The following is a 13,469-nucleotide window of genomic DNA, read 5'->3' as shown; positions in this document are numbered from 1 at the left end:
CAGTCAATGTTTGTACAAAACCAGATAAACCGTACTAGCTCCTAAACGAACATAGTATCCTCAATTCTATCGCCGGACATGATATCCATTCATGCACCCGCAACTCGAAGTAGGTAGACTCTCTGCAGAACCGGAAGTTTGTTTTCTGCAGTGAAATAGACCTCCGGATCACTGAACAAGGCTGAAATCGACATGCTGCCCATAATTGCAACTCTCGGAGATCTTGATATTTCCCACGTTTTCCTGTATTTGTTCATGTGTTTTGGCACCCGTCCTCATTTGACCCTGGTTGTCACGAGGACGATAATCACCTTAAAACAAAGCAAAATTACGGGTTTTATTATTCTGTCGTAAACGAAATTACAAGCGCATTGTGTGTCTCGGAAGACGGTCCCATACTCCGTGAAACAACGGTATGTATACACAGGCCTAACATATATTTGTTTTAGAATGTGGCCTAAACAATTGACAAATAATTATGAGATCGCATGAAAACATCCTTTACAGAATCTTAACCCTGATAATCTAGTGTTAACAAAATTTAGACGGAAACATTTTACATTTCCAATAACACCATGCAGCTAGCAGAGTTGGAATATGAACAGGGAATGTAAACGCCATTCTAACTCTAAATTGATTAAACGGGGCAAATATGAAGAAAATATAGACTTATATGAATATACATTAAAAAAAGAAAGAAAATCATCCGCTTCATCGACGATGCTTACCATGCAAATTATAAAAAAAAAAACATTCACATCTCTGGAAAATTTCCGACATCTACGAAAAATATCAACGAGCACAGAAAACAAGTATCACAAGGAACTAGATTGTATAAGGTCCCGATGAGGTTATGATTTCGAACATACACCTTTCTTTGGCCTTAACTATGTTGTTTCGTTCTGTACAAGGTTTTACACCCTCCCATGAATGGGCTTTAAATTTAGGGAAACTTAACACCCGGTATCGGATATAGTACGTTGAAATACAGTAACTTTGCATAAGAGATGGGTCTATTGTTGTTAGACAACAGGATTTAAATATCGCTTGGTGAGATATTTGTAGGCCTGTCAACACTTCCTTGTATATTTAAGTGTGCATACGAGTTTTGTCAGCTTATATAGCCTTTATTCAAACTTTCAAAAAAATAATTTCCAAAATAGTTCTTGAGTTTTAAAAGCTGTTGGTGTTTCAAACTAATAATTTGGCTCTAAATATGCTTTCATGCATTTAGTTTTGCACTTTATTGTGCTATGTTTTTAAAGACAACAGATGTGAACTTTATCAATTTAAGCTGACAAAACTTATGACAGGATGCTTACGTTTATTAGAGCTTAGGGTCGCGCTACCGAAACTAGCATATTAAAATCAATGTTATTCGAGACTACCAGTTTACAAATGTAACCATACATTACTGGTATAATAAGCTGCTTATGTCAGTGCCGACTTTTCAACAAACCTGCTGTGTGTTTAAACATATTTTATTGCTTACCAGTTTTTTATGCATTTATAACTAGGCGATATTAAGACCAATATTTTTAAGTCCCTTCGTCAAATGTATTTGGCATATGAATTCCACGTGGAGAAGGGAAACATAGAACAAAAAAATCAAGACGGTTCAATGATCGTTTTACTAGCGGCCTTCACCTTTGCTGGGATGCTTTCTACGACGAATATCAACACAAATCTAAGACTTAGGTTTTACATTTTCCAGCGAAATCTTGACACTATAAAAGCAGTTTGGCGATAAATGCACGCGTAAAGAAGGGGCATAGCTATTTTGGGGGTAAACATGTTAGGAAATAGAAGGACAAGCGCTTTATCAAGGGTTGCTGTGATTTTTTGTCTAATGCAAAAAGCAGTCATATATCTTGATTTAAACGCACACCCCATACCTCCCGTAAACATACCACTTGAGATGAATACTCATTTATTACGTAAGGTTAGCACACCTAACAACGACTGCTTGTTTAAAATTTACTCCAGTAGTAGAGAGCGACTGCCGTGCATTCAGAATAGGGTGCGTCATCGAAACCCTAACAGTAGCGGCCATTGTGTAACAAAACAAACACCTCACTTCCCTGCCTGAATTTGATGACTGCCATCATAAAGAAAAAGAGGTACATTTTTGACATAACTCATAGACTTTTTTTATGTGACTATATAACAATTCAATCTAAATCACCCAGTGAATGATTCTCCCCAATAATAACACCGCCATGCAGTAAATAATATGACAAACGTTTTCGTTATCTATCAAGTAGACTCAGATTGATGTTTTTTCCCCCGATACATTGAGTGTCAATTTAGATTGTCTTTTCTTTATCAGTCTGTTACCCGGCTAGAGAAAACCTATTGCTCATATTCTATTTTGACGCCTTTCGTCATGCAGTTCATATGCGTTTTATCCAAAGCTTATCAACACAATTCACACCCTCGATATTTATCACCCTAGCTTACACTTTCGGTCTTTTCCGCACGTGCCTCAAGATGCATATTGTTAATATTTAAACAATATTATATGAACCAAGGCCAGTTTATTATACTACGTTGGAATTAATTTGGTTATATCTATAATACAAAAAGCCATGTTGCCTTTACCCTACAGTCGTTTACACAGCCAATGTTTCTTCACGTGAATTTCACTTTTTTACCGCTTTTCACGTGATATTCACGTGAAATTTTTCACGTGAATTTCACGTGAAGACATATTGCCTGTGTATGGTTATATACATGTAAATGCAACGTCTTCTGATTGTTTTCTTTGGGGGATTTGCATTCACGGAAACATTAATATATTCATTGTACATGTATATGAGATTTTTATATCACTTTTGCTTGAAATTGTACAAATATATTATTGTTTTATTTATGTTGACAAATTTGTTTATTAACTTTTTATCAATTGATATTTTGTTTATTTTGCGAATTACTAGTATTTGACAGTTTGTTTGTTTGGATTTTACGGCCCATCGACAGCTAAGATAATTTACGACCAAACATAACTATCATTTTCTTACATTTGATTTGTGTTTAAAATCATATAAAATGTTCTTTTGAAAAGCATTCTTATTGAATATTTTGATCATTACAATAAAAAGTGGGTTAAAATGATAAAAATATAACGAATAGATGATTTGAACTTTGTGATATATATATATCGTCAAAGAGAAGGTAAAAGGACATCACAATCTATAGAATAGATCCATGTCAAAAAGCTAAATACAGCTTTCTAATCCACGGAATTGTGGAAAAGTGTTTTCATATGTACAATGTACTCGAAAGTAGTTATCACGAATGTGCTTAAATTCGGAACATTCTATTAGACAATGCTTCACTGTGAATTGAGTGACACAAGCATGGCATATAGCAGTATTCGACATCTGTTGGAACTGTTGTTAAGGAAAACATACATTTTTACATAGCTAATGTTTGCTCCAAATTTCATGTAATTTCCGACTTGACAGTACATTTTTAGTTCATTTCCCATTTTTCAGATATATTGAATGGACAAATTCACTCTTCGTATTGGGCAAAAGGCTGAAATCTTGTATGCCCTTTGACAGCGAAGACATGTAATAGGATATAATCTATTGAAAAACTCTGTCCTAGGAGACCACAGAAGTAAAAAATCTAACTTTTCATAACCATTGTCGTTCACTGAACCGTGAACGATATATAGATGTACATTGAAGAAGTAACTTTTTATAGCCATTGTCGTTCACTGACCCATGAACGATATATAGGTTCACATAGTTAATTCACAAGTACACAAACCTTTAATAAAGATATTCGCCTCGCCTATACTCTCCGTCAATACACACTCAGTTCGGATTTGGTTTCATGTATAGTGTAAGCATTTTGTATGAATAAATTGTATAGGCTATATGTAGACAAGTATAAGTTTTTGTATACGTAGATAAGGTCGGCCAAATACTTACTTACAAAGAAGGTATATGAGTTTATAAGTACAGCTCAAACGACTGTCACGATATCGTGAATAGTGGGAGTGTTTTATAATAGAAAACAAACTTCGACCTTCATTCCACTCATTTAATGTTAATTTCGGCCAAGGAAATTAACATGTTGGTATATCGAAAATCAAGATGTCGTTTACACACAGAGGATGGCGTTTGTATCTATACATATAATGCCATTAATACATATCTTTGTAAAATATCTGATATCTTAATTAAAGTTTTTGAAAAATCAAATATTTTATATGCTATCTGATATGTTTATTAGTTAAAACATATATCCGATATGAAGTTTATGATAATCATACGATCTTTTTTTCACATATGCTATGTAAAATATGATACAATATAACATGTTAAACCTATATTACGTTATCACATATAAACATTGAATTGTATAATTAGATAAGGGATCGATGAAACGAGGACGCTTACTCGACCGGAACACCTGGTCTGGTTGTCCTTGTAAATCTATATCTTGCCCTCTTTAAATGGTTTCATTATCATGTCGATATTCTCTGTTGTTTAAGCCATCATGTCATCGAGTTATAGTTTTCAAATGAATGACACCTTTTGCTTGCGATATTTATAATTAATGCAAAATTGATATCTCTATTTATTTCTACCTTATTTCGTCCTTATTATCTGTGATGTTTATACCTGTACGTCTAATTAGCCAAATGACAGAACAAGTAACAAGATAACACTGTTTCTCGGTCATGTCAAGTGTTGTTCGGTTAGTCAATAAATCTAGGTCATACAAGGACAGGTATATTTCAGTCCGTGGTCATATTACAAACATCTTATCGTGATTTCAATCGACCTGAAAAAAAAATACACGACGTTTGAAGACGTAATCCCATTTTCATACAAACATACCCAAAAGTCCAACAAAACTTACCTGGAAAAAGGTAATGTGATTTCGGAGACAAAAAGCAAACAATGTCTTTTATTATAGAGATTTTAATGACATTAAAACGAATGTAAGAGTACATGTACAACTGCTAGGGGGAAAAAAGAAAGACAGAAAAAGAAAAATATCTTTTTTAGAAACATTCCTTGGTATAAATTTCGACATCAACAGCTAATACACTAGATGGTGACGTCGGACAGTTTATTTAGTATAGCCTGAGAATATAATCTATATATCACCACCAATGAGTGTTTAATCAGTGTCTAGGATAGGACTAGCATATACAAGTTTGTTTTACGGTTAATATTTCTGCCCTTCATCGCAACAGTACAGGGTCGAGTTAAAATTAGCCAAATAAAATGGCATGCATGCGTCACGATGTTTCTCTTCTCCACAGGTGGATTTTGTAGTGGGGTAAACATTACGAAATCGTGAGTCGAGTTCAATATATATATATACTTATAGACCTCTCATCTCGAATGACCTTATACCAGATAATCGATGGCCATGTCTGGAACTGAAAACTATAAACCCAAACACCTACGATTAGATCGTAGATAGCCTGTCAAGCAGAGTCACAGTAACGATACTTCATAATAAAGCCAGGCACTTCCTTGAGTGGATTCAATGTCAATATTGAATTACTATAAATCATACCTGGTTTTCTTTGGGATTTTGAAGGATTTTCGCTTGTTTTGCTAGCAATATTCTCGACGTTCAAAGTACTTAAAATGGCGGTAGACCTAAGAACAGGACAAAAAGCACATTGATGAAGGTATGTCGACGAGTAGATGAAAAGATCAAAGATGATGATGATGATGAGTCCAAAGCACTATAATTTAATCTTGCTTGTAACAAGCGTTTTCATTTGCGTAAGAAAACAAAATGAAATAATGACGTCGTTGTTGGTAACGTAGCGTTTGATTGGTTGATTCGACGGTGTAATGATTTCTTAGAGAAAAGAGTCCATCAATAAAAGTGTGATTTCACAGGAAGATTGAATGATAAAGATAAACTTGAATATATGTTTATGTTATGGTGCAGTTTATTTAGAGTACGCTATATGGTTTTTGTGTTTTGTCCCCGTAACATTAACCATATATGAAGCGAGTTAACCTTCTAGTAAAGAAAAGTAATGAAACAAATTATTCTTCATGAAATCTGAGAAGAAAAACAAAAACAACAACCCCCCCCCCCCCCCCCCCCCCCCAAAAAAAAACAAAAATAAATAAAAAAAAAAAACAAACAAACAAAATTCATTCTTCTACGGTCAGAATAGAACAAAGCTGGCCAGTACAATATAACGGCCACACCTGGACTGGCCTCTCATTTTATATGTGACCAATGACACTTTGAACCGTATAATGTTTACTGAAGGGCTGGAAGGCTCCTTATCGGACGAACGACTCTCATGTTTATTACGTGCCTTGATATAAACATGACCAATATATCTAAATTTTCAATTAAATTATTTTATTACCTACCTGCGATATCTTCCATTGTACTGATGGTAAAGTAATGCTCACTATTTAATGATTCGAACTTGCCTTTGTGATTCAAATGTAAACATATGGCAGTCTAGAAAAGTGTTGTTGTCTCCGCATTCCCGCGCAAAAGAAATATCCAAGCTGTTAGGTAATTTGCTAAAATACATTTACAATCATGCAATATAATATAGGGAATCATTGCATAAATTATTTTCAAACTATGTTTTGAAGACTTTTATGTAACAATTTCATATTTTTGTCTCTTTCCTTTATGTTCATGACAATATATTGTGCATGTATGAACAAAATTAGTACACTTGTATATCATTAGACAATTCGAAATGTAATAGTATTGTCAATCAAGTTTTCAGACAAACAGTTATAGAATCCAGTATCTCATCCAATGTACCATTGTTTTGCAGCACACGCCCATATTTATGATTTAGCACTACCTTTTTCACTATAAATCTAAATATTTAGATTTGATGTATAAATAAACTATGAAAGGCATTGTTGTATAGGAAATTAAACTTTTGTTCGCTCGACGTGGAAAGAAATAGAGCGAATATCAAGATAACTCAGGGGACTATTTTTAACGTCGGACTGAGATTGGTACAATTTGTATATGACGTCATTATTACAAGTGTTCAAGAATTCCTGTCTTTTCTTGTTTTGTTTCTTTGTTTTATGTTTGATGCTTTTGTTGCCAACAATGAAATCTCATTCTTTGAGATAAGGGCTCATTTTACGACAATTGCGAAACAAGTTTTGTCAACTTATATCAATCACTCTTGTTGACCTGGATAGAAGCGCATGTAGAACCGCATTGTGGGAGAAAACCAGAGTACCCGGGGAAAACTAGAGTACCCAGAGAAAACCCTCCGGTGGCCGAGTGGATATGGTGTCCCGACTCATAATCACTAGCCCTCCACTTCTGGGTCGCGAATTCGAAACACACTTGGGGTAGTTGCCTGGTGGTTTTCCTCCGGGTACTCCGGATTTCTTCCACCTCCAAAACATGGCGCGTCCTTAAAAAACCCTGGCTGTTAATAGAGCATTAAACAAAATAAACCAAACCAAACTCTGGTCTTACCTTCGATAAGGAAATCGAATCCCGACTGCCTTAGTGAAACGCGTGTGTGTTATCACTGAGCCACCCGAGGGCGTCAAATTAAACGGAACTTCATCAAATTAATCATAATAAAAATATATATAAATTAATGAAATTTGAATAAAAAGTGTAAAGTATGAATATTAATTAATTCATTGACAGGAAATTAAATAGCAACTTTTTAATACAAAGACATTTATCACATACATGTATATAATTTTATTTCTTTTTGTTGACAAGTGCGAAGCTGAGAGCATCCAACAAATGCTAAGCTAAGGTCATCATGACCGTGAAATTTTATTTCATAGTGAATTCTTTTATCAAAAAGACTAGTAATGGTTCCCGTAATCAGATCACGCGAAATTCCTTTTTTCTAATCCCCAACTTGCCAGTACGTCTCGCATCAATCACCTAATGTAGACTGGAATCGATTTTCCCACAAAACCCGTATGAAGTGCTACTTTACCTAGAGTAGTCTGAGAGACGCAGCAAAATTGATCATGATGTATTTATGTTTTGCTCGTTATTGCCATGTCAGCATAGAAAACTCTCAAGGGAAAAAATCTCTGGATTAAAGTACTTCGTACATCTACCTGTGTATATATGCATATATGGATATCATATTTTTAAGCTGCTGGGATGTTATTATATGAATTGTCAGTCTGAATCAATTAAAGAAAAGTGCTAGCTCTTTTGCGGGATCACATTTGGCGACGAACCAAAATCAATAAGACATACTTGAAAATGATAGCTATATATATATATATTGTATGTATGTAATGGATTGGTCCTCAGACTAGATTGTGTACTTTTTTATCAAAAAACTCGGCCAAATACCCCGTAAAAGTCTTGCAATAAATGATAGGGTTTACGGTAAATGGGTTGTTGTTGTTGTTGTTGTTACAACAATGATTGATACTGTGTTACAGTGAATGATACGTAGGGGGTTACAGTAGGTGTTGTGTGTGTGTGAGAGAGAGAGTGTGTGAACATGGGAGGGTGTGTGTGTATGGTGGTGGTAGGGGGGAGGGGGGGGGGGGGGGGGTGGTGTTAAAATAAATGGCAACATGTACAGCACTGCTGGGGAAAATAACAGTAATTTTAGTATGAACTTTGGAAAAACTAGAACTTGTGATATGGGGAAATATTGGGATTTTCTTTTTTCACTAGAGAAACCTCAGAAAATGGAAGCATTTTTAAATACGAGGGAAAGGATATCCGTAAAGTATGTACCACGGAGAGATATAGCGTGAGATCGTGTAATAGGGGTAACATGGCAATCGGGGGGAGGGGGGATTAGAATGTAAACATTTACTATAAGGATCAACGCAGTTTCAGTATACACTATACGGGAAACAGGAATTGGAATATAAGTTATTGGGTAGATGATAGTAGACTTATGTACGTCAGGGATATAACAGTATAACAGTATGGTCTAGGGTGAAAAAGTACAGTAACAACATGGTTTGAGATCAAAGATAAAGTGAAGAAAATATTGAATGTCCATCCATCTGATTTCAGGATTATCAAAATAACATTAATGCTTTTCAACAGGATAGTAAAATATAATTTGATGTAGGTGTAAAACATTTATTTCAAATCCTTTCATGTTTATAACGAATCTCTTCATTACCATGACATTATTACAGTACAATATATGATTTTATCACTATGATGATAACATCTTAGCAAAACAAAACAAATCAAAACAAAAGAAATTTCAAGAAGAATACATTATTTATAAAGAGAGTAGAAAAAGTGCTAAAGAGGAGTTGTCCTTGGTTGTTAAATAAGGGAAGTAGAAACTTCAAAACGATGGCTACAAATGGACAGATTTAAGTATTTGCTGTTGACTGTTGACACAATTGTTTTAGTGGATTCTTTCACTTAGGACTGATTCCTCCATGACCAACTCGCACCAAAATTATTCAGTATTTACACCATGTTACAATCGTTCCTTTAATGAAAATGCGCAATTAATAGCAAACCGTCTGCTAAATATTTGTATCCTTTATGCATCTTAACGGAAGCCTGAGTTTGATAACGAGTGTTTACATAGTGTTTAGATACATAATACTTGTCAGACAAGGTGGTACATTTTGTATATCATGATTTAGATCATGTGTACATTTTTCTCAATAACCCGGTCTTTGACACTACGGTACTTGTTACCAACGCCGACGTTGCTAGCAACAAACGGTTCCCCTCAACATTGGTTTGTGCCGAAGTCTTATGACCTTGGTATAATATCATTTACAGCTTGGGCAGTAATTGAATTTTGAAATCAAAATAGTTTCTTTTGAAATATGCGTATCTGGTGAGCTGAGGTTCTTTAACATAATTTCGAATATCGATTTCTATTGTATAGGACCACACTAACAAGTACGCAACACCTACTTACACCATTGTCCTCAGACAGTTTGGTTTTCCAGATAAAAATAATTAAAAAAACATCAAGCTGTTTGCATTACCGAATTATTTTGCACTGCACTGAAAGCAATTATATATTCTCATTGTGTAATACAATAATTATAATTGACTGGTAAGAATCCTAACTGACACATTCCTTACATGATTTACACATGATCGATGCTCGGTAACATACCTCTAGCCTCTAGCCTATACCTCTCTGAGAAGCATAAGGTATAGATTGAATTTGACTTAGATTTTCATTTTATATTACGAGTATTGTCTATGGAGCAGAACACATTTATTTCTTTTCTAACCTTACAGAGGGAGTCTTGTATTCTAGTTATTTTATTTAAAAACCAAAAGTGTTCGTTATAAACAAAAAAAATGTAAATTAGACGTAACACTTTAAAGGCTTAAACTAATATAGAACTTTCCATATTGTTACCCTTTTGATTACGTTACAGAACAGTTCTGTGACTTTTTTTCTTTATTCCATTCTATTCATTTTTTTTAATTCAAACTTTATCACAATACCGATTTACAAGATCATTGAAAAATGTAATAGTGATACGACCAGGTGTTCCTGAAGACACGCGTCGTCATTTTTGTTTACGATAAAGATTCATGCATCTTTAATCTGAAGCAATATTCACAAAGCGTGTGTTAGATAAGAACACACATGCAATCTTTTTTTTGTAAACATTTTTATATTTCTGCTTAGTAGTTACGGAAAAAATATATATAAAAATACAGGAACATATATATGTCTGTCTGATAAAACCATGTAGTACAGTACAAAGGAAGCTTATATATGCGCAATTATAGAAACGTTTCATTTGTCTTGTATATTATTCAATATCCAGAATCCATTAGTGTATTTTACCATATACTTTAAAGTGGTTTTCCATGTTATCTCGTATATGCTGTTTTTATGTAAATCGTGAAACACAACTTCTATCAATTTGTTTCAGCAATAGAGTTACCAATCGGAAATCGGAAATTTAAACACATTTACAATTATTTTCATGAAAACTCCCTTTTCTATGAAAAACAGTCTGGTTTCATGTCATGTCACTCTACAGTGCACCAACTTATCGAAATTTACCACAATATTTGTTGTTCACTAGAGGAAAAAAAACACGCATGTCTTATCTTTTGCGACATCTCCAAAGCGTTTGACCGTGTATGGCACAAGGGTTTGTTAATTAAATTAGAAGCATATGGTATTAGGGGTGATCTTCTAGAGTGGTTAAAAAATTATATTTCTGATCGTCAGCAACAAGTTATAGTTAAAAATGTGTACTCCAATACAGGTTACACGACTGCTGGCGTACCACAGGGAAGCGTTTTGGGACCCCTTTTGTTTTTAATATATATAAATGATATTGTTGATAATATGAATAGTATATCTCGTTTATTTGCTGATGACACTTCGTTAATGTATTCTTCATCATCTCTTTTAGACATTCAAAGATCTCTTAATAATGACTTGCAAAAACTCAATAAATGGTCTCAAGACTGGCTCACTAAATTTAACCCACAAAAAACTGATGTATTGCTAATAACAAATTCAAAAAATATTCCACCCTTGAACCTTACTTTTGGAGAAGAAACTTTGAAACTAGTTAGTAACCATAGACATTTAGGTGTGACTTTCAGTTCGGATGCAAAGTGGTCCCTGCACATAGCAGAAATAATAAAAACATGTATGAAAAAAGTATCGGTGTTAAGGAAATTCAAATTTTTGTTGAGTAGAAAAACTTTATTACGAATTTATAGAGTATTTGTGTTGCCTGTATTGGAATATGCTTGTGAGGTATGGGATGGTTGTTCTCTGGCAGATGTAAATAAACTAGAACAAGTTCAACTTGAGGCAGCAAGAATCATTACTGGCATGCCATCTTTCTCTAGTAAACAATCTCTATATAAAGAATCCCAGCTCCAACCTTTATCTGAAAGAAGAAAGTTCCGTAAACTTTCAATGATGTATAAACTCCACAATGATTTAACTCCTTCCTATTTCAGCAATCGTCTTCCTCCAAGAGTAGGTGAACGTTATTCGTATAATGTTAGAAATAAAGAAAACTATACCGTTCCAAATTTTCGATTGTCTACTTCTTATGAATCCTTTATCCCATCTTCTGTTAGGTTATGGAATAATTTACCTATTGATGTCAGAGAACAGCCATCCATTAGTAGATTTAAATCCAAAATAGAAAACAATCGTGATATATTACCTATTTATTATCTAACTGGAAATAGAAAATTAAATGTTTTACACACAAGGTTAAGACATGTTTGTAGTAGCTTAAACTATGATTTGTATAGAGTAAATATAATTAATGATACAACCTGTGCATGTGGTAATGAGTGTGAAAACGTGTATCATTATTTTTTTGATTGTATATTGTACAGAAGAGAGCGTGAAACTTTATTTGATAATCTCTCCCGCTATTGTAATGGGACTCTTAATGTTATTCTCTGGGGTTCTCCTAAACTATCTGATGAACAAAATGGCTATATTTTTCAATATGTTCAAAATTTTATTAAATCCAGTAATCGATTTTAGGTCATCTCTCTCTCTCTCTCTCTCTCTCTCTCTTTAAATTAACTGGCATTAACATATTTACTTTTCATTCTGTCCCTCATCTCTGTCTTTTCTTACATCATATACAAATTTTATATACTGTATTATATTGTAAATTCATATTATGTACATAATGATTATTGGAAGAAGGCGTTTTAAGTTGCGATAACTTGTGTCCTATTCCTGTTGTTATATTTAACAATAAAACTATGTTTAAATCAATCAAATAATAATAATTGACTGGTAAGAATCCTAACTGACACATTCCTTACATGATTTACACATGATCGATGCTCGGTAACATACCTCTAGCCTCTAGCCTATACCTCTCTGAGAAGCATAAGGTATAGATTGAATTTGACTTAGATTTTCATTTTATATTACGAGTATTGTCTATGGAGCAGAACACATTTATTTCTTTTCTAACCTTACAGAGGGAGTCTTGTATTCTAGTTATTTTATTTAAAAACCAAAAGTGTTCGTTATAAACAAACAAAAAATGTAAATTAGACGTAACACTTTAAAGGCTTAAACTAATAGAGAACTTTCCATATTGTTACCCTTTTGATTACGTTACGGAACAGTTCTGTGACTTTTTTTCTTTATTCCATTCTATTCATTTTTTTAATTCAAACTTTATCACAATACCGATTTACAAGATCATTGAAAAATGTAATAGTGATACGACCAGGTGTTCCTGAAGACACGCGTCGTCATTTTTGTTTACGATAAAGATTCATGCATCTTTAATCTGAAGCAATATTCACAAAGCGTGTGTTAGATAAGAACACACATGCAATCTTTTTTCTGTAAACATTTTTATATTTCTGCTTAGTAGTTACGGAAAAAATATATATAAAAATACAGGAACATATATATGTCTGTCTGATAAAACCATGTAGTACAGTACAAAGGAAGCTTATATATGCGCAATTATAGAAACGTTTCATTTGTCTTGTATATTATTCAATATCCAGAATCC

This window comes from Pecten maximus, chromosome 8, assembly GCF_902652985.1.
Source record: "Pecten maximus chromosome 8, xPecMax1.1, whole genome shotgun sequence".
NCBI lineage: Eukaryota > Metazoa > Mollusca > Bivalvia > Pectinida > Pectinidae > Pecten > Pecten maximus.
This window is presented reverse-complemented; position numbering follows the sequence as displayed.